The sequence below is a fragment of the Sciurus vulgaris genome, assembly GCF_902686455.1.
Source record: "Sciurus vulgaris genome assembly, chromosome: 1".
Taxonomy (NCBI): domain Eukaryota; kingdom Metazoa; phylum Chordata; class Mammalia; order Rodentia; family Sciuridae; genus Sciurus; species Sciurus vulgaris.
The window spans coordinates 77,656,473-77,674,760 of record NC_136461.1 but is presented as its reverse complement, the minus strand read 5'-3'; the positions used below and the strand labels follow the sequence as shown (position 1 = coordinate 77,674,760).

At 40.0% G+C, this 18,288-nt stretch overlaps 1 protein-coding gene and 1 long non-coding RNA gene across 8 annotated transcripts in view; one reads left to right on the top strand and one right to left on the bottom strand.

The window, feature by feature from the left end:
* Positions 1-18,288, bottom strand: part of LRRC8D (leucine rich repeat containing 8 VRAC subunit D) — a 122,348-nt gene that overhangs the window by 26,880 nt on the left and 77,180 nt on the right. The gene's annotated exons all lie outside the window — the stretch shown is intronic.
* Positions 1,778-18,288, top strand: LOC306668304. Its single transcript, XR_013765845.1, has 2 exons — positions 1,778-9,130; positions 9,199-18,288. It is a non-coding gene; the product is annotated as an uncharacterized lncRNA (long non-coding RNA).

Genomic DNA, 18,288 nt, shown 5'->3' with positions numbered 1-18,288 from the left:
TGACATCAAGTGTGCTAGATGGGCCTCCTATGAGCATCAATGTATCAATTCTTTACTTATCATCATCAGAAGCTGTTATCAAACACAGACCAAATATTCAGGATAAGCCCTTCTTTAAACTTAGGTCATGAAGATTTCCTTTTATTCGGAAATCTTTTAATATTAACTGTAACTTTGACATTCAAAGGGTAAAATATGTACTGTTACTCTTTGTGAACAGAGTAGTAACTTAGTTGTGATTTTACAAATAATAAAGAAAGGGCTTAAAAGGCTTAATTCAGAGCTAAGATTCTTACTCTGTGAAGAGGTTTGGTATTTTACCTCATTCTTAGAATTCTACTTTGCCAAATAAATTTCCTTCAGTGCTCCTGAAAGATGCACCGTTGGTCCCCATATGCCTTCTCTATCTCTTAAAGTAGGAAATGAAAAAAAAAAAAAAAATGTGGCATTAGGGAAAATATTTCTACACATTACTTTTAGCTATGGAATCACTAGTCACACAATCCAAGCCACCAAACTGCATCCTAGCATCCTAATGGCTGCTTTGTGTAAATGACGGAATTTGAGGAAGTAGTACATTTCTTAGAGGATGCAGGTGTTTATTCACTAATGTCACAATCACAAGCAGAAGAAAAACCAGACCTGAATTGCACAAGCACAGGGTGAGAGATAGTAACGCCACAGATACAAATTGCAGGCCTCCCCTAAATCAAACTCTGTCATCAACCTCACATAGAACTTCCTGCCCTGTCAAATCTGCCTTAATTGGTTTTCATCCTGTTGTTGAAAAACAGAAAACTGAGCCATCTCAGGCGGCATCATGAGTCTCTCTCTCTCTCTCCCTCTCTTTCTCTCTTTCACACATACACATAGTCCTTAGAGCTTAAGTGAATACATCCACTTTTTAAGGAAATACTAATAAGGAACAGGTTAGGGTATTTTCCACTGGTTTAAAAATAAAGCATTCTGCTCTTAAAAAATAAATAAATCTCAGAATTATAGGAACAGGAAGCAGCAGCTGGATTTATCAGCCTTCATTTCCTCTGAGAGTCACAGTGAGGAACTCCCCATTGAGACAAAAGCAATGCAGAGGTTAGCTCCTCCCGCCAGACCTACAGGATTCCCACTCAGCAGCTGACAGTTACAACAGCAGATGGTGGTTGGCCACTTCAAAACCAAACTGCTCACTTTATCTTATGGAGCGTTTGGTGTCCAAGCCCTGTGTTGTGATAAAATGAAAAATCTGACTAACAGCTAAACACACACACACACACACACATATATATATAATTGGCCCTAGAGAAGCCTGGCTCTCATCTCTCATTGTATTTTCTTCCTGCCTCATTTCAGAGGTTTCCAGAGTCCCAGGACATCAGAAGATGACCAGGACACACCCTGAGGGACTATGTGGCCTTATTCTGGTGGCTGTACTGGAAACAAGCCAGTATGCTTGCTGGATTCCAGTCCCCTTTCAGCCACTTGTGATCATAGCTGAAGTACCTGGTTCCTCAGTTCCTTCCACTGTGAAATGGCAATGAGATCATCTACCTCACAGAGGTGTCTCAAAAAGTTAAGGAGATAATGACTGTGAAATACTTAGAAGGCACATGTGAAGAGTAACAGGTCAGAGGCACAGCAATACACATACTTATCTAAGGGGCTTGACCAGTTTCAAAGCTTTCACAGCATCATTTCATTTGATCCTCTAAATGAGAACGGCAGCATCAGTGGCCATGGCACTATGCTCCTCCTCCTCACCATCTTCTCATCCTTATAAATCAGCAGTCTAAAGGAACATGGTCGGAAACCCCTTTGCAAGTATTCAAATCACTTAAAACATTTCTGGCACCAAGTGAGTGACAAGTATCAGATGAGTTTCGAAAGCTGCTCACATTTCAGGCCTGTGACTCTGGGCAAGTCCCTTCACCTCTCTGGCAACATGATTCATTCGCTTGTCAACAGGCTGGTGGCAGACAAAAATAAATTAGACCTGGTTCCAGCTCTTGAAGAACTCTTGGAAGCAAGGGTGGGGGTGGAAAGCAGTGACATATAAACAGATTAATTACAAAAGAGTATTTACTTAAAATATGGAGTATGAACAAAATGCTGTGGGATCACAGGACAGGAAATGACTAACTTTGTCTGGGGGAACTCATGGAAGAATTCCTCTAATTTGTAAACTGGGAAAAGAAGGGAATCAGAGACAAATTCATCAACGGTTGTTTGGGGGCTAAAACTCTTGAGAAAACTAGGATTCAACTGGCAATAATCTCAACACACAACACAATTCCTCTTATTCACCTGCTCACAGCCAATGAATACATCATTTGCAATAATTCAGATATCTCAAGTATGGGAAAACTGTAGGTTACAAAATTCTAAAAAATAACATTTTTCAGAATATTACTCAAACATACATTATACTTGCAAGTCTGTAGAAGTCTGTGGAAACAGAGTCCATATCTAGTTGTAGGTGCAATAATTATGAGACAAAATCCTACAGCCAGATTGGGAGGGTTCAACTTTTGACTTTGTATTTACTCACTACATGAATTGGGGCAACTTACTTATCTCTCTGTGCTTCGGTTTCCTTATGAAATGTAGCAGTGCTGTGGTAGTAAGAATAGTAATGGTCACCTGTCACATACGGTCAATGTGAGGATTTAATGAGTTCATATATATACAGAAATACATAGAGTTTTCCTGGCACAAAATGAAGGTGACCTGAGTTAGCGGCTCTGTGCATTTCTAAAATGCAATAATTGGTGTTTTTGGGTTGATAGTCAAAAAATTACTATCTTAAGATAGAAAGTTTCAGATTTAGTCTTAACCCACAATTTTCACTTTTTAGAAATGTATAGAAGGTTCAAATAATTGATGATCAAATGTACGCTGTGTTTCAACAACCTATACTTAAGCAGAATTTAGGGGACTGTAATATATCAAGTATGATTTTAAAAACTTACTTGAAGTGGCAGATGTGAAGCCAACACACTAATGCAAGTTTAATGGTGGCATAATCAGAAATCTTTGTATTTTCTAAAAATATTCCCCTTAAAAATGACTATATCAGGTCTTTGAATGATATTTTGGAAATTACAGAAAAACAAAAACAAAGGGAGAAGGGTATTTATTTATATATTCCCACCTGATTTCTTTTATTCCATTGTCTTAGTACTATCTTTTAAAAAGATAGTTTACAGTACTCTAAAATTGTAAGAATTCATGTAACATTAAAGATGCAAATTTGGCCACCCATCAAAAAATTTAGACCATTAAATATTGAAGTTATTTTCATTTTTTTATTATTCCATTCACACAGAATTTTAGAAAATCATATGGGCCTTTAACAGTATTTTATCATTATTATATAGTAACTGTCAGATGAAATAGATGGCATCCAGATAAAATTAAATTTCTGTAAATCAAACTGGCTGTTTTAATTGGCAGCATCAGCAGCACTCACCAAACCATAAGTTTCTGCCTTTAATATTTAATATATTAAACATCATTCATCCATTGGCTTTAAACCAACATCAATACTTATTGACTCTTGGGACTTGTAGTTTTTATTGTAGTCAATAATGCTTAGGTTCAGGCCTAGAAATTAATCACTAAAACCTGCTGCTGCAAAAGTGCTTACCAGAGCCCCAAAAGAGTAAAGAGAAAGAGAAGTGGGTGGGGGTGGGGTGGAAGAGATCTATCATACCCTTGTTATATTCTGGAAAGAATGGGATAATTTTTTCTCAATACAAAACAGGTTTGGCTTTATGGCTCTTAATGCTTTACAACATATCCACAGGAAATGAAGCGAAATAATTCAAACTATAATTTACTGAAATTGAAGCATGTGCTGCGCACACTGGGGGAGGGGTTCTACAAGATCATTTCATTTAATAAATTATTTTCTCAATTTTTCAAGTGGGGGAAAAAAATACAACAAACTTACAAACGTTAAGTGTGGCACAATCCCAGGGGCTCGGGAGGCTAAGGAAGAAGATCGTGAGTTCAAGGTCAACCTCAACAATTTAGCAAGGCCCTAACCAACTCAGCAAGACCCTGTCTCTAAATAAAAAAAAAAAAAAATATATATATATATATATATTTTAAAACAATGCTGGAGATGTGGCTCAGTATTTAAGTGCTCTTGGGTTCAATCCCTGGTGCGAAAAACAGAACAAAACAAAACACATTATGTCCTCATGAAGTTAAAAGGCTAAAAAGTGATAGTCTAGGAAGCAAAATCAAATATGTGGGTATACACACATATAAGAGTTGTGGGTTTATTTGTTTTTTGTTTTTTTTTTTTTTTTTTTCAGTGCTGGCATCAAACCCAGGGTTGTGAGAATGCAGGCAAGTGCTCTACCACTGAGCTATACCCCAGTCCCCATTTTTTTTTTTTTTTTTTTAAACTGGCAAGAATGAATGATACCAGGTGAACTGGAGCTGGCTCTAGACAGGTCCTAACCAACCCTACTTTAAAGACATTGCTGGCCTAGAACAAGTTCTATAAAACTGAAACAAACAAAAACAAGTCTTAAATTTAAGAAATAATTATACTTTCCAACACCCCCCCCCCCCCCCGCCCGCTTCTTTCCTTTTTCTTCCTTCGTATCCATCTCCTATTTATTTATGATGCTGGGGCTTGAACCCAAGAGAGCTTGACTACTGAGCTACATTCCCAGCCCTTTTTATTTTTTATTTTGAGACAGGGTCTTACTAAACTGCCCAGGTTGCTCTTGAATTTGTAATTCTCTGCCTTAGCCTTCCAGATTGCTGGGATTACAGGTGTGCACCACCACACCCAGCAACTGCTGTCTTTTTCTAAAACACCTATTGTTTTGTAGACTGTCCACCTAATCATATTAGGAAAATAAAAGAAAGAAAAGCATTCAAACATTTCTTCCTGATGGTATTAGACTGGTTCATTTAATTCTACAAATCGGGAATTACAAATTATAGGATAAAATTAATTTATAAGTGTTTGGTGGGCCTATGGAAAAAAAAAAAATGTAGGTATAAACTTGAAGGAACTCACCTTTTAAGTACCTGTATAAGGTCAAAAGCTTATACCACTATCATTTAACCAATCTTTATAAACAGAATTAAAAACAAAAGTTTGGTGAGAATGTAATGTTTTATAGAAAAGGTTAATCTAGGACAAAGGGTTCAACATTCAAGTATTCAATGCTATTTCTTAAGTTTTTATTGGGTACCAGGATCTGTACTCAGCAACAGATGAATAAGATTCTTTCATTTCTTCCTTTATCTGCCTAATTATGTTGTGTGATGTTCTGATGTATTTGGTGTAATGATTTATAATTCTTAAATTACCCAAAGGCCAAAAACTATTGCAATTAACAGGTTTTAGTTGGGTGCAGTGGTACATGTCTATAATCCCAGCAGCTCAGGAGGATGAGGCAGGAGGATTGAAAGTTCAAGTCTAGCCTCAATAACTTAGGCAAGACCCTGTCTCAAAACAAAAAGGACCAGGAATTTGACTAAGAAATTAATTGCCCCTGGGTTCAATCCCCAGTACAAACAAAAACAAAAACCAATAAACAGGTTTTTTAGACTTCTGTTTTTTATTATCTTCATAATGAAATATTAATGTAAATAGTTCATGTACCAGAAGAGTTATTACTTTAGGTTTCTACAAAAGAAAAATTTTAACAGGCAATCCTTCCAAGATTTATGATAAAGGTAACTCTATAAAAACCAGGCAGTTCCATGAGAATTTATATTCAAATGTTGATTCTATTTCCCCAAAACAATTATTTCCATGAGAAGAACATATGAGTGGCCCAAGCTCTATTTCTAGCAGAAGCAGGAGAGTTCTAACAGAGCTCTAGCTCTGACACTGATGAGCTGCTGGATCCCAGCAAGGATAATGAACACCTCTAGGTCTCAGGTTCCTTATCTATAAAAGAAAGACTGTGTTAGATTGTCTTCCAGGGCCCCTTCCTAATCTCAAAGATTTGGTTCACTTAAAATTCAAACTCAATGTGTCCTTAGAGAAAAGTTATTTGTGTTCCATCCCACTCCGGGGTAGGGTTAGCTGGGCCTCTCTTGAGTTTCCATCCTAGTTTATTCAGTTTATTAGGCTAATCATCAGCATATAATTACTATTTACTCAACAGCCTAGACTATACATGATTTCAGGAGAGACTGTGTCTTATTCATCTTTACACATTTGTCATCTAACAGATTCTAACTGCCTGATACACAGAAGACAAGCAACAAATACTGGATAAACTCTTCCAATCACACTCTCAAGCATTCATTTGGTAGTTGTCTTTGTCGGGGGCTTTGGCTATATTTTAAAGATACACTAGTTTTCTCATCCATAAAGTATTTGCAATTAAGAAACTGGGCAGTTGGACAAAATGGCATACATCTCTAATTCCAGCAACTCAGTGGGCTGAGGCAGGAGGATCACAAGTTCAAGACCAGCCTTGGCAACTTAGTAAAATTATTATTATTATTATTTTTTTACCAAAAAATAAAAAGGTCTGGGGATGTTGTTCAGTGGTTAAGCACCCTCTGAGTTCAATCCCCAGAACAGAGAGAGAGGAAAAAAACAAAAAGAGGAAACAGGGCAATCATGTGAGACTGTGAATAATACTACAAGTTTAAGTTTAGTTCATTTAAAAATGTAAGTTTTAAGTGTGTAATAAGTTTAAGGAAAAACATCCTCATGGAATTTCAGATCTCTATGATTCTTTGCTTAGTGTCTTGTGATTCACCTTGTAGAGCTGTTAACTTTTTATTTCCTTCCTCCATATTATGGGAATGAATTGCTTTTTTTGAGAGGGAGGTAGAGGGGTTGAACTAGGGAGCTTTACTACCGAGCTACTTCCCTAGTTTTTTTTTTTTGTTTGTTTTGTTTTAATTTTTTAAAAAATTTTAATTTTAAGACAGGGTCTTGCTGAGTTGCTGAGGCTGGTCTTGAACTTCCCAGCCTCCTGCCTCAGCCTCCCCAGTCCCTGGGATTACAGGTGTGTATGTGTCACCATGCTCTGCAACAGCATGCTTATTTTTAAAGATTCAACTGTTCAGAAAAGAAAGTGATCTCATAAAGGGAGAGACTGATTCAGAGCTGGAAAAGACTAAAGTACTTCACAGGAGGGAAAAAATTTAGGAAAGGTTAACAAAAGATTTTAAAGAGGTGGTATAAATTAAGTGTGAGGTTACATAAGGCCAGGGAGAGAAAAGATATATGTTTTTTGGCCTGAAGTGTTTAGCTTTCAAGTTCCAAAACAAAATTTCACGTACTACTCGTCTATTCTTTGGCATTTATTTTCCTTGTTCATGCACATCCCAGGCGATTGGGAACAAAAGGGAGTGAAGGTTGCTGTCACTCATGCATAAAGGCACAGTGGAAGACAGGAAGTCCAGCAACCTGGAAGATGGATGGGGAGTCCTTTGGGACCCTCTGTGTTCTCACAATGACAAATCACAGTAGCCTCCCTGCATGAATAAAGGCTGACAGGTTGGTTTGGAGGAGGCTGATTTACCCATTCTGGTGTTTACTAAGAAGTAACAGTTGAATTAAGATGAGTTGGGATAGATAAAAACAGAGTTTGCTGGGCTCTACCTAGATCTATTCCATTTCTACATGAGTCCTCCCAGACCTGCAAAATAGAGCCATTGACAGCCACTGGAATGCAACCAGCAGGAAAAGCAAACTAAATGCAGCTTGGGAGCCCTTGCCAGCAAGGCTGAGCCCAGATGACTCAGCAGGGTAGAGCTATAACCCTTCACTTCCGGAGTCTTTACCCAGTGCTGCTACAAATGCATGCACAGGAACTGGTCTTACCCCAGAGCCCATCTGAGAACAACCTGGCACAACACACACAGGCAGTCTTCTCTAAAGAAGCCCAATTCCCAGGTTCTGGGTAACAATCAGCTCCCAAAAGTTTAGCTAAGAACACCAACATAAAGGACACAGAGCAGACACCTGGTAATCACAGTCTACTGAAATCCTGTAAAACTGTTCCCTGGACAGGCACACAAGTTAAAGAATGTAGAAAAGAACAGGCAGGGTGGGATGGGACTATGGGGTTCTGGCTGTTAAGCACCACAAATCGACTTTCAAAGCTGAGCAATCAGTAATGGCCACAATGATCAACTCCTTTCAGTGACAGCAGTGGCTCTACTCTTCAGCAGCTGCGATGCATGGCTTTCAGAGCTGATAGCTGCCATGCAAAACGTTCTGGGCTACCTCATGTTCACCAGAGGGTGTCTGGCACTTTATGAAGAGGAATCCTTTCATTTTTTTAGTCAAATAAGGATTGATTTTTTGAAAGGTGCTTTTTAAAGAAGTTCCAGAAGGGCTGGGGAGGTAGTGGTAGAACACTTTGTTTAGCATGTATGAGGCCCCAGAAACATAAATAAATGCATTAATCCACACATAATCCATAAATAAGCTTCAGAGGTAGGAAGGGGGCCAGAAGTGAAAAGCGATGGGGTCAGTTAAAACACCAGGAAACAATTGCCTCTATAGAGCTGGGCAGAAGGGCCATTGAGATTCAATTCTCCCTGTAGCAATGTTGTTTTTCCCTCCCCACTCAATGTGCTTACTGAGCAGGGGCTAAAGGCCTCCTCAGGTTACATCACCTGGAGGGAACTCCCTAAAAGAATTCATCTGGGCTCGCTCTCTCCCTGAATATTCCATCTTGCTCTTCTCTCTGGGGTCTGCCTTTGTGCAGAGGTGATGAATTCTGGATCCCTCTCCTGTGGGTATAGGTGGCTTTCCCTGCAGCTTGCTGGCTTCTGTTGTCCTGCTGTGCCAGGGAAAGGGTGGGTAAGTCTACCCAATTCAGGGATGAAATTTCAGAAGGCTCCCTTGGCGGCAGACCCAGAATCACATTCTTTAAAAAGCATTATCAGCACTAAAGATGGTATTTTGTATCTATCAACCTGACTCCTTTCTATCTAACTGCTTTTGAATTTGGGAATGAAAGAGTTATTTACTGAGCCTTTAAACTTCAACAGTGGTTAGGAATTGCCTATATATATTACAGTTTCAGTGAATATTTATTGAAGATATATATGCAAAACTGTGGTAAGGAAACTTCTTACCACAAGAAAATGTGGTACATGTGCAAAACAATCCTATGAAATTAGTGTTATCAACCCCAGTCATGGGAGAAACTTGTGTCAAGAAGTTCAAAAATTAAAAAATGCAGTAAGAAGGAAACAAAAAAACCCCGAACAAACAAAAATCTCATCTTATTTGTTCATGAGTGGATATTTGACCATAACTTATCCCACAAAATTTTTGAAAAGATAGTACAAAACATGGTATGCAGAAATTCCTATATGAATTCTTAGAGCAAAGTAATATAAACTACATTCAAGTTGGGCACAGTGGTGTATGCCTATAATCCCAGGGACTTGGAAGACTGAGGCAAGAGGATCACAAGTTCAAGGCCAGCCTCAGCAATTTAGCAAGGCTCTAAGCACTTAGTGAGACCCTGTTTCAAAATAAAAAAGTAAAATAAAATAAAAAGGGCTTACTTAGCACATGTAAACTGGTTTTTCAACCATGCAGAACACTGATGTCATAGAAGGTTTCTCCCAGATATTTTATGTACCAAATGACAGGTGAAAACCTAAGATCAAGTCTTCTTTTATGTGTACTGAAATAAACTTGAAGGGCATCATGAACTTCACAAGTTCTTCTCCATTTTTACAACCAAATATTTTAAGCTATCATTCCTGTGTGGGTTATTAAAAGTTTTCAAAATGAACAGCTTTCATATAAAAATTCATGCAGCTAGCCATCTGCCTGCAATTGAAAAAGTTAGCTGTGTGTAGAATCACAATAGCAAGGACACCTGACAGCTTCCACAGTGACTTCAACATGTGTTATCACAATTCACGCCCACAAATGCACAACAATCCTGTGAAATTAGTGTTGTTATCAACCCCAAGTCGGGAGAAACTTGTGTTCAAGAAGTTCAATTCCTTGACCAAGATTATTAGCTCATTAACAGTAGTGGCACTAAGAAGCCCACCCAGATCTTCTGATAATAAATAAAACTTAGGTGTTGTCCATTCCATTCAGTCACGATTCTGGAATGAGGATGCTAAGATGTTTACACTTTTCCCTGTAGCTTTATAGTCTCTGGTCCTCAGACCTGGACATTGCAGCAAGACCCAAATGAAATAATCTGGAGCATACAGAAGAGCTAGGTAATTCCCTGCAACCCTTCTTCTTTATTCCTGCACAGTCCTTTGAAGGAAGAAAAGTGAGTAAAGTCTTTCACTTTATTTCCTTCCCTCCTTGCCCTTGGCCTGATTTGAGAAGGCACAGCCCAGGAACCAGATCGTAGGCAGCTGATGGGAAACAGTTTCCCATCTGCTAACTACAGGATGCCCCATAAACTCAAAGAAGAACCTGAAGGTTCAGCTTTCTTGAACTCGCCAGTGGTCAGATGGTCACCTACAGCTGCCATGAAAGCTGGCCTGGGGCTCTTGAAGGAGCAAAGCTAAGATGAAAGACTTTTGGCTTTGATAGCAGTATTGGGAATAATGGAGGGAAAGCAGTCTCTACTAGTAGCCCTTCATCCTGCTCCACCCACTTGGATTCTTTAGGCCCACCTTCTTTGGTTAGTCCTTGTAGACACAGCAAAAGACTTGAGTCCTCAGCTTGGGTGGTCTCAAGACAAACTGGGAATTTAGTGATGATAATAATTATTAAGGGTGAAAACAACAAGTAAAAGGAGCTTCCCAAACCACTAGAATCATTAAATGAAATGACATATGGATATTATATACCAGAGTTATTAAGTGAATCTTAAAAGCACATTTGTTTTGGAAATCAAAACAAAGGTGACTATCAAACTTCTGGGCTCAACTCAATGAATTAAGAATTTCTTAATTCATTCAGGGGAAATAACAGGTTGAAATGTTCATAAGAGATGAATTCTTGTGAATTATAGTTATTGTACTAAAGTTATGAACCTCAGCAAACACCCCCCAAAAGAAAGTGTTCAAAAGATCGAAATTGTTGTAAAGATCTCGAATAGTGGATATAACTAAGTAAAGGTTTAAGATTATAAAAATCATTTTTCTTGGTTCATAGCTATTACATAAATTGAATTTTTTTTGCTGTTAATTTCATTTTGTATTTTTCCTTGTAAACTTTATAACTGTTGCCTGTTAGTGTTTTGCATAGGTACTGCTTCTGATAGAACCTGAGTTAATTTGAGATAATAAGCCATCACCTACAGGACAGATAGTATATAATGCTGACTTCCAGTTCTAATACTGACCCCAATTAAATGAAAGGGGTAATTGTAAAATGATAGATATTGAAGTTCTAACCTGTTACTCCCACTTTAAGACTGGTGAAACTGGCCTGATGGGTTTAAAACCAAAAACTTGGAGACCAAAATCAAGGAAATAAAAGGACCAAGGAAAGAGGAGCCAACATTTTAGCACTTGCCGTCTAAGGTCAGCCAAGTCCCAGAGAATGATGGGACACCTCTTGGGTCCTGCAACTCCAGTGAGTCACCCAATCTGCTGATTTGGGAGACTGAGAGGACCCTAGAAAACAGGAAGCCAATCAGTACATATTCTGCAAAGAGGAGGGTCATCAGAGAGGAAAATGTCCCTGATGCTTCCAAGAGAAGCCACATATGGTCAACCAGACCTTGACCCATCTTGGCAGATGGCACCACTGGTAGAGGAAAGCTAAAGGAGCCAAGAAGCTTCACACGCATCCCCAAGAGTGATGTCTGAGGACTCAGCTGACCCTTAAGAGTGGATAAGAACAAGGTCAGTTTTAATCAACTCAGTCCTAAACATCTGAGTAGGTAGGAGAGTAGGTAGGAGAGTAGCCTAGGTACAGTCCTACATGGACATGTAAAAGGAAAAACAATGTTTCTTTTTTTTTTAATGTAACTAAAGATGTACACTTGTGTTAGCCCTACCAAAAGTAAGTTAAGCTGGAGGCTAAATAGGAAGTGTTCTTGTGTGGGAGTGCCTAATAATAATGATCACAAAGTACTTGAGAGTCAAGTTTGTCCTGAGTTAATTTGAGCCTGATCTCATAGACCTACAAATCCTCCTAACCTCCTACATTGATAAACTTGATTTGTTTTTCATCGATATGATTATGAGTTACTGTCTTCATGGTTTTCAGAAACTGGCTAAAATACTAATTGCTTTTGGGCTGTTTACAAAAAATATCCCTTGCTGCTCTGTCACTGCAACCCACTTGTAAAATGAACATGTTTCTTGCTCTTCCTCTCTCCCCGTTCCTCCCTGATTTCCCCCTTCTCTAAAGGGGGAAATAGGATTACCTTTCTTCCCCATCTTAAGCAGATTTATCTGTCCTTGAGCACACATCCACCATAGGAATGAAGTAATCCAGACTTTGGGGATGGTACTAGAAGATCTCAGAAATAACTATCTCCTAAATTAACAAATGAATTACAACTTCAACAGAGAACACATGGAATGTAGCCTTTAAGCCACCTCTTTAAAAGACCCCTGTTCCTGCTGATAGGCAGAATCACAGCTTCTGGGACAGGAGTCCCTGTGTTTCTCCTTTGCTAGCAAAGCAATAAAACTTCTTTTTCCTTTTTCTCAAAACTGTGTCCTTGTTATTGGATTGGCATCAGGGACAAGGACTGAACACTGTCAGGCAGGGACCCTGGCAACAAGTGCAGGACACTTAACAAGCACTCAGCACGTTTAACTTTGATGATAATGACATGTGCTTAACCAGACTGTGAAAATAAGGAACTAGGGGGTAAGTAGGAATATGCAGAAGCCAAATGTTCCTCTAGACAACTACACAGCCTTTGGATTCCTACAGCTTGCCTTCAAATATTTAGGGCTGTATCTGTTATTTAGTTGTTGTGGAGAAAGCACAGGTTTCAATTCAATTATAAACACTAAGGGAGGACAAATGTGCCTTCCTGTGCCCCAGGACCAATCCCCTGCATGGAGATGCTCACCCGAAAAGTACATGGTGAAGTAGAGCCACTTGATATAGATGGATGGGACTATGCTGGCTTGTCTCTGCCTCTGTGAGGCTTTGGTGAATGGGCTGAGTCTGAGAAGGTTAGAGTAAGGAAGAAGATGAAGGTCCCAAGTGCCAAAAACATGGTGTTTCTCCAAACCAAAATTGAAATTGAAATGATAAACCATAAAATAAGTTTGAGGAAGTTCAGCATGCTTTTCCCTATGACCACTGTCCCCCCCCCCCTTTTTTTTCTTTTTAAGCACTGAATAGCAAATTCTTTTAAAAATATTTCCTATTGGGGACCCATCTCCATGTGCCCTGAATATGTCTAGTCTGGCTATGTGGTGATCTAGTCCTGTTTGCACCAAGGATTCCTGCCAGGTCGACTGAAGCAGGCATGACAGAAGGGAATCTGGCAGGGGCAGGTGAGGTGGAGGGGGAGTTGGGTTTCAGTTCCTGCCCTGCCTCCAGCTGGTTGCTGGACCTTGGGGCCAGTTCTCATCATGGGCTATAGTCTCTGCCCTGTAAAAGAATAAGATTGTGCTCAGATCGTTTCTGAAGTTCTCTCTGAATTTAGGCTGGCAGGAATCAGTTGCTAACCTTACTGTAATGCGTCACTGCTGCCCTCGTTGCTACCCCACCCTTTCATTCTTACTGTACCAGTTGCCTCTTTAGAGCTCTTTCCACTCCTATATCTCCTCCTCACCCCTACAGGACAGAGCTCAGTACTCAGACAGTGGAGAGGAATCCCTACGGACTCTCTGGTTCAGTGCTGCAAGTCGACAGTCAGCAGAAGATGCCAGAGAGAATGGGCCTCTCTCTGCTTATCACACTATTTTTGATGAGGCCATTCATTTTTGATAGGATTCACTAGCTAAAAATGTATGAGGCACAGTCTGTTTCCCAGCCCAGAGGAAGTCTGCATGTTATCAGGACACGTGACAATTCATGGCACGAAAGCCCACAGCACAAGAATTATGTACCCCTAATACTTCCTGTCCCCTTTCTGCCTCCACTCACCATTGCAGAAAGACTGAAGTCACCACTGGTTACCTGGCTTTGTGATTCTTGATTGCTAAGATGGTGCAACTGTGAAGGAAACAGGGTGAGGACAAGACACACTGACTGAGGCAGTTGTTAAGGGATGCTGTTGTAGCTTTGATGGTTGAAAAACTGGGACAGGCACAAAAAATTACTGTGGGGCTCTACAGAAACTCCAGTTCGGTACTCCCTGCAGTTTGTAGATCAACTCTCTGATTTAAATTACAATTCAGACTTCCTGAGCTGAAAAGACTTTGAGAAAACCAGCCTCCTTTGCCTCAGAGATTCTTTCTGCGTCACTATAAAGTCTGCCTCAAATGTTAAACACACACTACACCTGACCTGAACAGAGGCCTATTTTTTACCATGGGTTTTTGATGATGTACAAAAATCACTCAACTTCATTCCTCTTCCATATTCCAAATATCTACACAAAATCAGGCAGAAAAGAAAACAGGTGATGATAGTTTTAATCTACATCTCTCACCTGCTTTGTCCTCTGAATTCAATTCAATGAAGCCTTGACCCAATAAACATTTATTTCTTCCAAGGGAAAGCAATAATTGAATAAAACACCATTAGCATCAGCATCAAAATGTCCCCCTTCTAGGTTCTGTTTGCCCACTGTTTTCTCTGCCTGGAGCATTCTGCTTTCCAATTCTCCTTGTTGATTTTACATCTTTGTCTGCATCAGTGCCTGTTGGAAGCATTCTTGAAATCTCCATGCTAGTAACCCTACTTAATCCTTCTTTGATTCTCCCAGAACATCCTCCACATTTCTGCCCTTCCAAACTTTTTAACAATTGCTTGGTTTTGTGTCTCTCTCACTAAGCTGTAAGTTTTTGCAGGACAGGGATTATAACCTTTGTTTGCTTTTCCAGGGACTAGTACAGCACCCAGCAGAGGGAAGGAGTGCAATAAATATACAGTTGTAAGGCTTACCACATTCTTTAGCTGGACTCAGAGTAACACTGTCAGGCAGGAATCACTGGTCTCCTTTTACTATGAAACTGACGCTCACAGGGGTTGTACAGAATCTCCAAACCCATTAGTTCTGACTCCTCTAGCTCCCAGGTTCAGTTTTCACAGGACCACATTCTAATCAGTTGACTGTACAAGTACAGAAGACAAGAGAGAGAGCACTGATCCTCTGATGTAGACATCTGCTAGAGACCCACACAAGTGAAGTACAAATATACAAAACATTCTAATATGGGTAGAATAACTATTCTGAAAGCAGGAATGCTGATCAGATATGGAGATGGAGTTTACATCAATTCTCTTCTCAAGGACCTTTTGGTCCTAAAGCTCTGCAGAAATGTCTGGTACACATGCAGTAGATACAAACAAAGTTTATCTGGTTATAAGGTCATGAAACAAACTGTCTCTAGGGAACTGCCAACACTGCCTCAGACGTCTTGAAAGAGCTCCTCATGGGACAGCTGCAAGCTGCCAAAGCAGAAGTAACTTGGATGTGGCTGATTCCCCATTAGGCTCGGGAAGGAGGCAGGATGGGTGTGGGTCTCGACTCTAACCCCTGGAGCACTTTAGCTTCTCCTCAGCTTAGGAAAGTGGTTTTCAGCACAGCTGTACCCTATAATGGCATGGGGCAGCCTCTTAAAAGCACCTGAAACTAGATGCTGCATTAGCTGGCGTAGGGTGGCCCTTGCATGGTCATTTGAGTGGATTAAAAGCTCCTCTGCAATTCTCATACACGGTCAGTGCGAAAGGCCTGGGTATTTTCAAAGTAGCTCACCTAGTTGATCCAAAATTAACATGACAAGCACAATGGAATGCCTTTTGAAACTTTCTCTATTCTATGCCCTTCAAGATTTAAGACACGTAAATCATGTTTAAGTCACTTAGTATAACTTTCATGGGAGACAGAAGAAGAATGTTCCTTCATGACATCTGGGAGATTTTCCAACCTCCTCTATATAAACATTTCCAATGAATGGGATCTCACTACCTTAAAAAGATCTTTTAGAGTTTCGTGTTAAGAACAGGAGCATGCTATGGTAAATTATATCTTAGTAAAGATTTTATTTTTTTAAGATATTTTATTTGGGGAAGAGCAATTATTACTAGATAGTGCTTTGGGATTATTCTGAGAAATTAACTTCTTTATATCTACTGGTTTCAGTTTCGCTGCTGCTGGAGTTACTCAAATTTAAGTCTCATTCTTCTACTTGATTCTGGATTCAGGTACACCTGGGTTTGAATTCAGGCATTCTATAAGTGACCCATAGTACATAATTTCTCACTAAGCTCCAATCTCCTGATAGGAAGTGAGCATATTTCCTTTGTAGAATTTTTGAGCCACCACAGGCTCAAAGCATCTAATATCTGCAAAACTGAAAAGACATTCAATGAATAATGCTTTCCTTCCCTCCCTTCTCCATGATGACGGGCACCAGTCTTCCCCCAAAATTCTGCATTTTTTAGGCTAGACATCCATAATACTTGATAACCCATGGACTTTTTAAATAGTTCTTCATCAGATGGGTTTTTCCATTCTTCACATCCCAGCTCTCTTCCTATGAATTTCTCTTAGATTTGATAAGTGTCTGTGGTGGCCTCACTATCACAGCATCAGGGAACTCTGGTACACAGTGGGTACAGTAAACCAGTGGCCACTTACTGGCTCACATTAACTCTTCTAAAAATAAAGAGCCTAAGATTTTTCTCTCCCAGTAGCAGTTGTCTGTGGGCCCTAACCCTATTCAGAGATTTAGTTACATTTCAGAGGCATCTTTGTTCAGCTCCTTAGGAATATGTGTGGAAATTAGGTGAAAATTCCTTCTGTTATCTGCTGTCCCAAAGAGGTGACTTCCAAGGGTGTCCTCTAGGACAATGCTGTTTGCTGCACCAGGCAAACACTGACCTCTCTGCATTTGGACAGCTCTTTTATCTGTCATTCTGGCTTGGCAACAAAATGGTAGAAATCTAATGAGATTTGGCTAAGGCAGACAGGTGTAAATCATGGCACACTCTCTCAGAGTAAATTAGGTGATTGTGAATAACTTAACTCTGAATATCAGCCAGAACCCCTTTGACAAATATTAGAAACACCACATTTTTCAAAAAGAGTTAATATGAAAATGAAGTGAAATGTGGCAATAAAGTCTATAGTCCAACCTTCAGCACACGACAGGTATCTCCAACAAGTAGTAACAGTTACTGCTATCACTAGTGTGGTTTGAGAATTCACAGATCCTAGACTGGACTCTGCCTGGAATGGGAAATCTCTTTGAATGGGTTTTTTCTTTTTTTATTAATATTTTTAAGTTGTAGATGGACACAATATCTTTGACTTTCATGTGGTGCTGAGGATCGAACTCAGTGCCTCATACATTCGAGGTAAGCACCTACCACTGAGCAACAGACCCAGCCCTGAACGGGGGTTTTGACTGCCCACTTAGTTCGTATATCTCTGCCCTCCAGGGATGGTAAACTCTGATCCTCACATAGAAGATGCCCCTGGGCTTATAACTGGGCTGCTCTCTAGTTTCTCACAGTTTCTCTTCTCCAAGCCCCAGGGTATGCATTTTGCAGCTCTATTAGCACCTACCAGTGTACAGAGTGTGCTTAGAGTTGCAAACCTGCATTCTAGGTCTTGCTTGGCCACCAGCTGTGTGATCTTGGGCCAAGTACATGACATTGTGGGCCTCTGCTTCCTCTTCTGTAAGATGATGGCATTAGTCATGATTTCTAAGGTCTCTTCCAGATTCAGAGTTTCATGACCCCTTCTTTCCCCAACTCCTGGCCTTTTTTCTAGTTATCTTAACACATTCCCTCCCACCCCACCTTCCTCCTCATCCACAGATACTTATACTTCCCTTCTCCCCAAACTCTGACCTCTGCCCCAAGCCCTTGAAATATACCACTAGTCACCATATACTTACAAGAGGCCACTAGAGACGTGGATTTAGGGGGATTAGTTTGGAAACCTAAAACTCAAAGCTATGGTTGGAATCAGAAATGTACCCAAAGGCTCACATGTCAAGGCACTACTGGGAGATTAGTGGAAACTTTAGGAGGTTGGGGACTAATGAAGGCAGTCAGATCACTGGGGGCATGCCCTTGAAGGACAGATTAGGAATGAAGCCCTTCCTCTTTCTTCTCTGTATTGCTTCCTGGTTGCCAAGAGGTGAACAGGAGTCTTCTAAGCACGCTAACCATGATGAACCCTGCCACACAGGCTCAAAGCAACAGGGGCAAGTGACCATGGACTGAAATTTCTGAAACCATGAGCTAAAATAAAT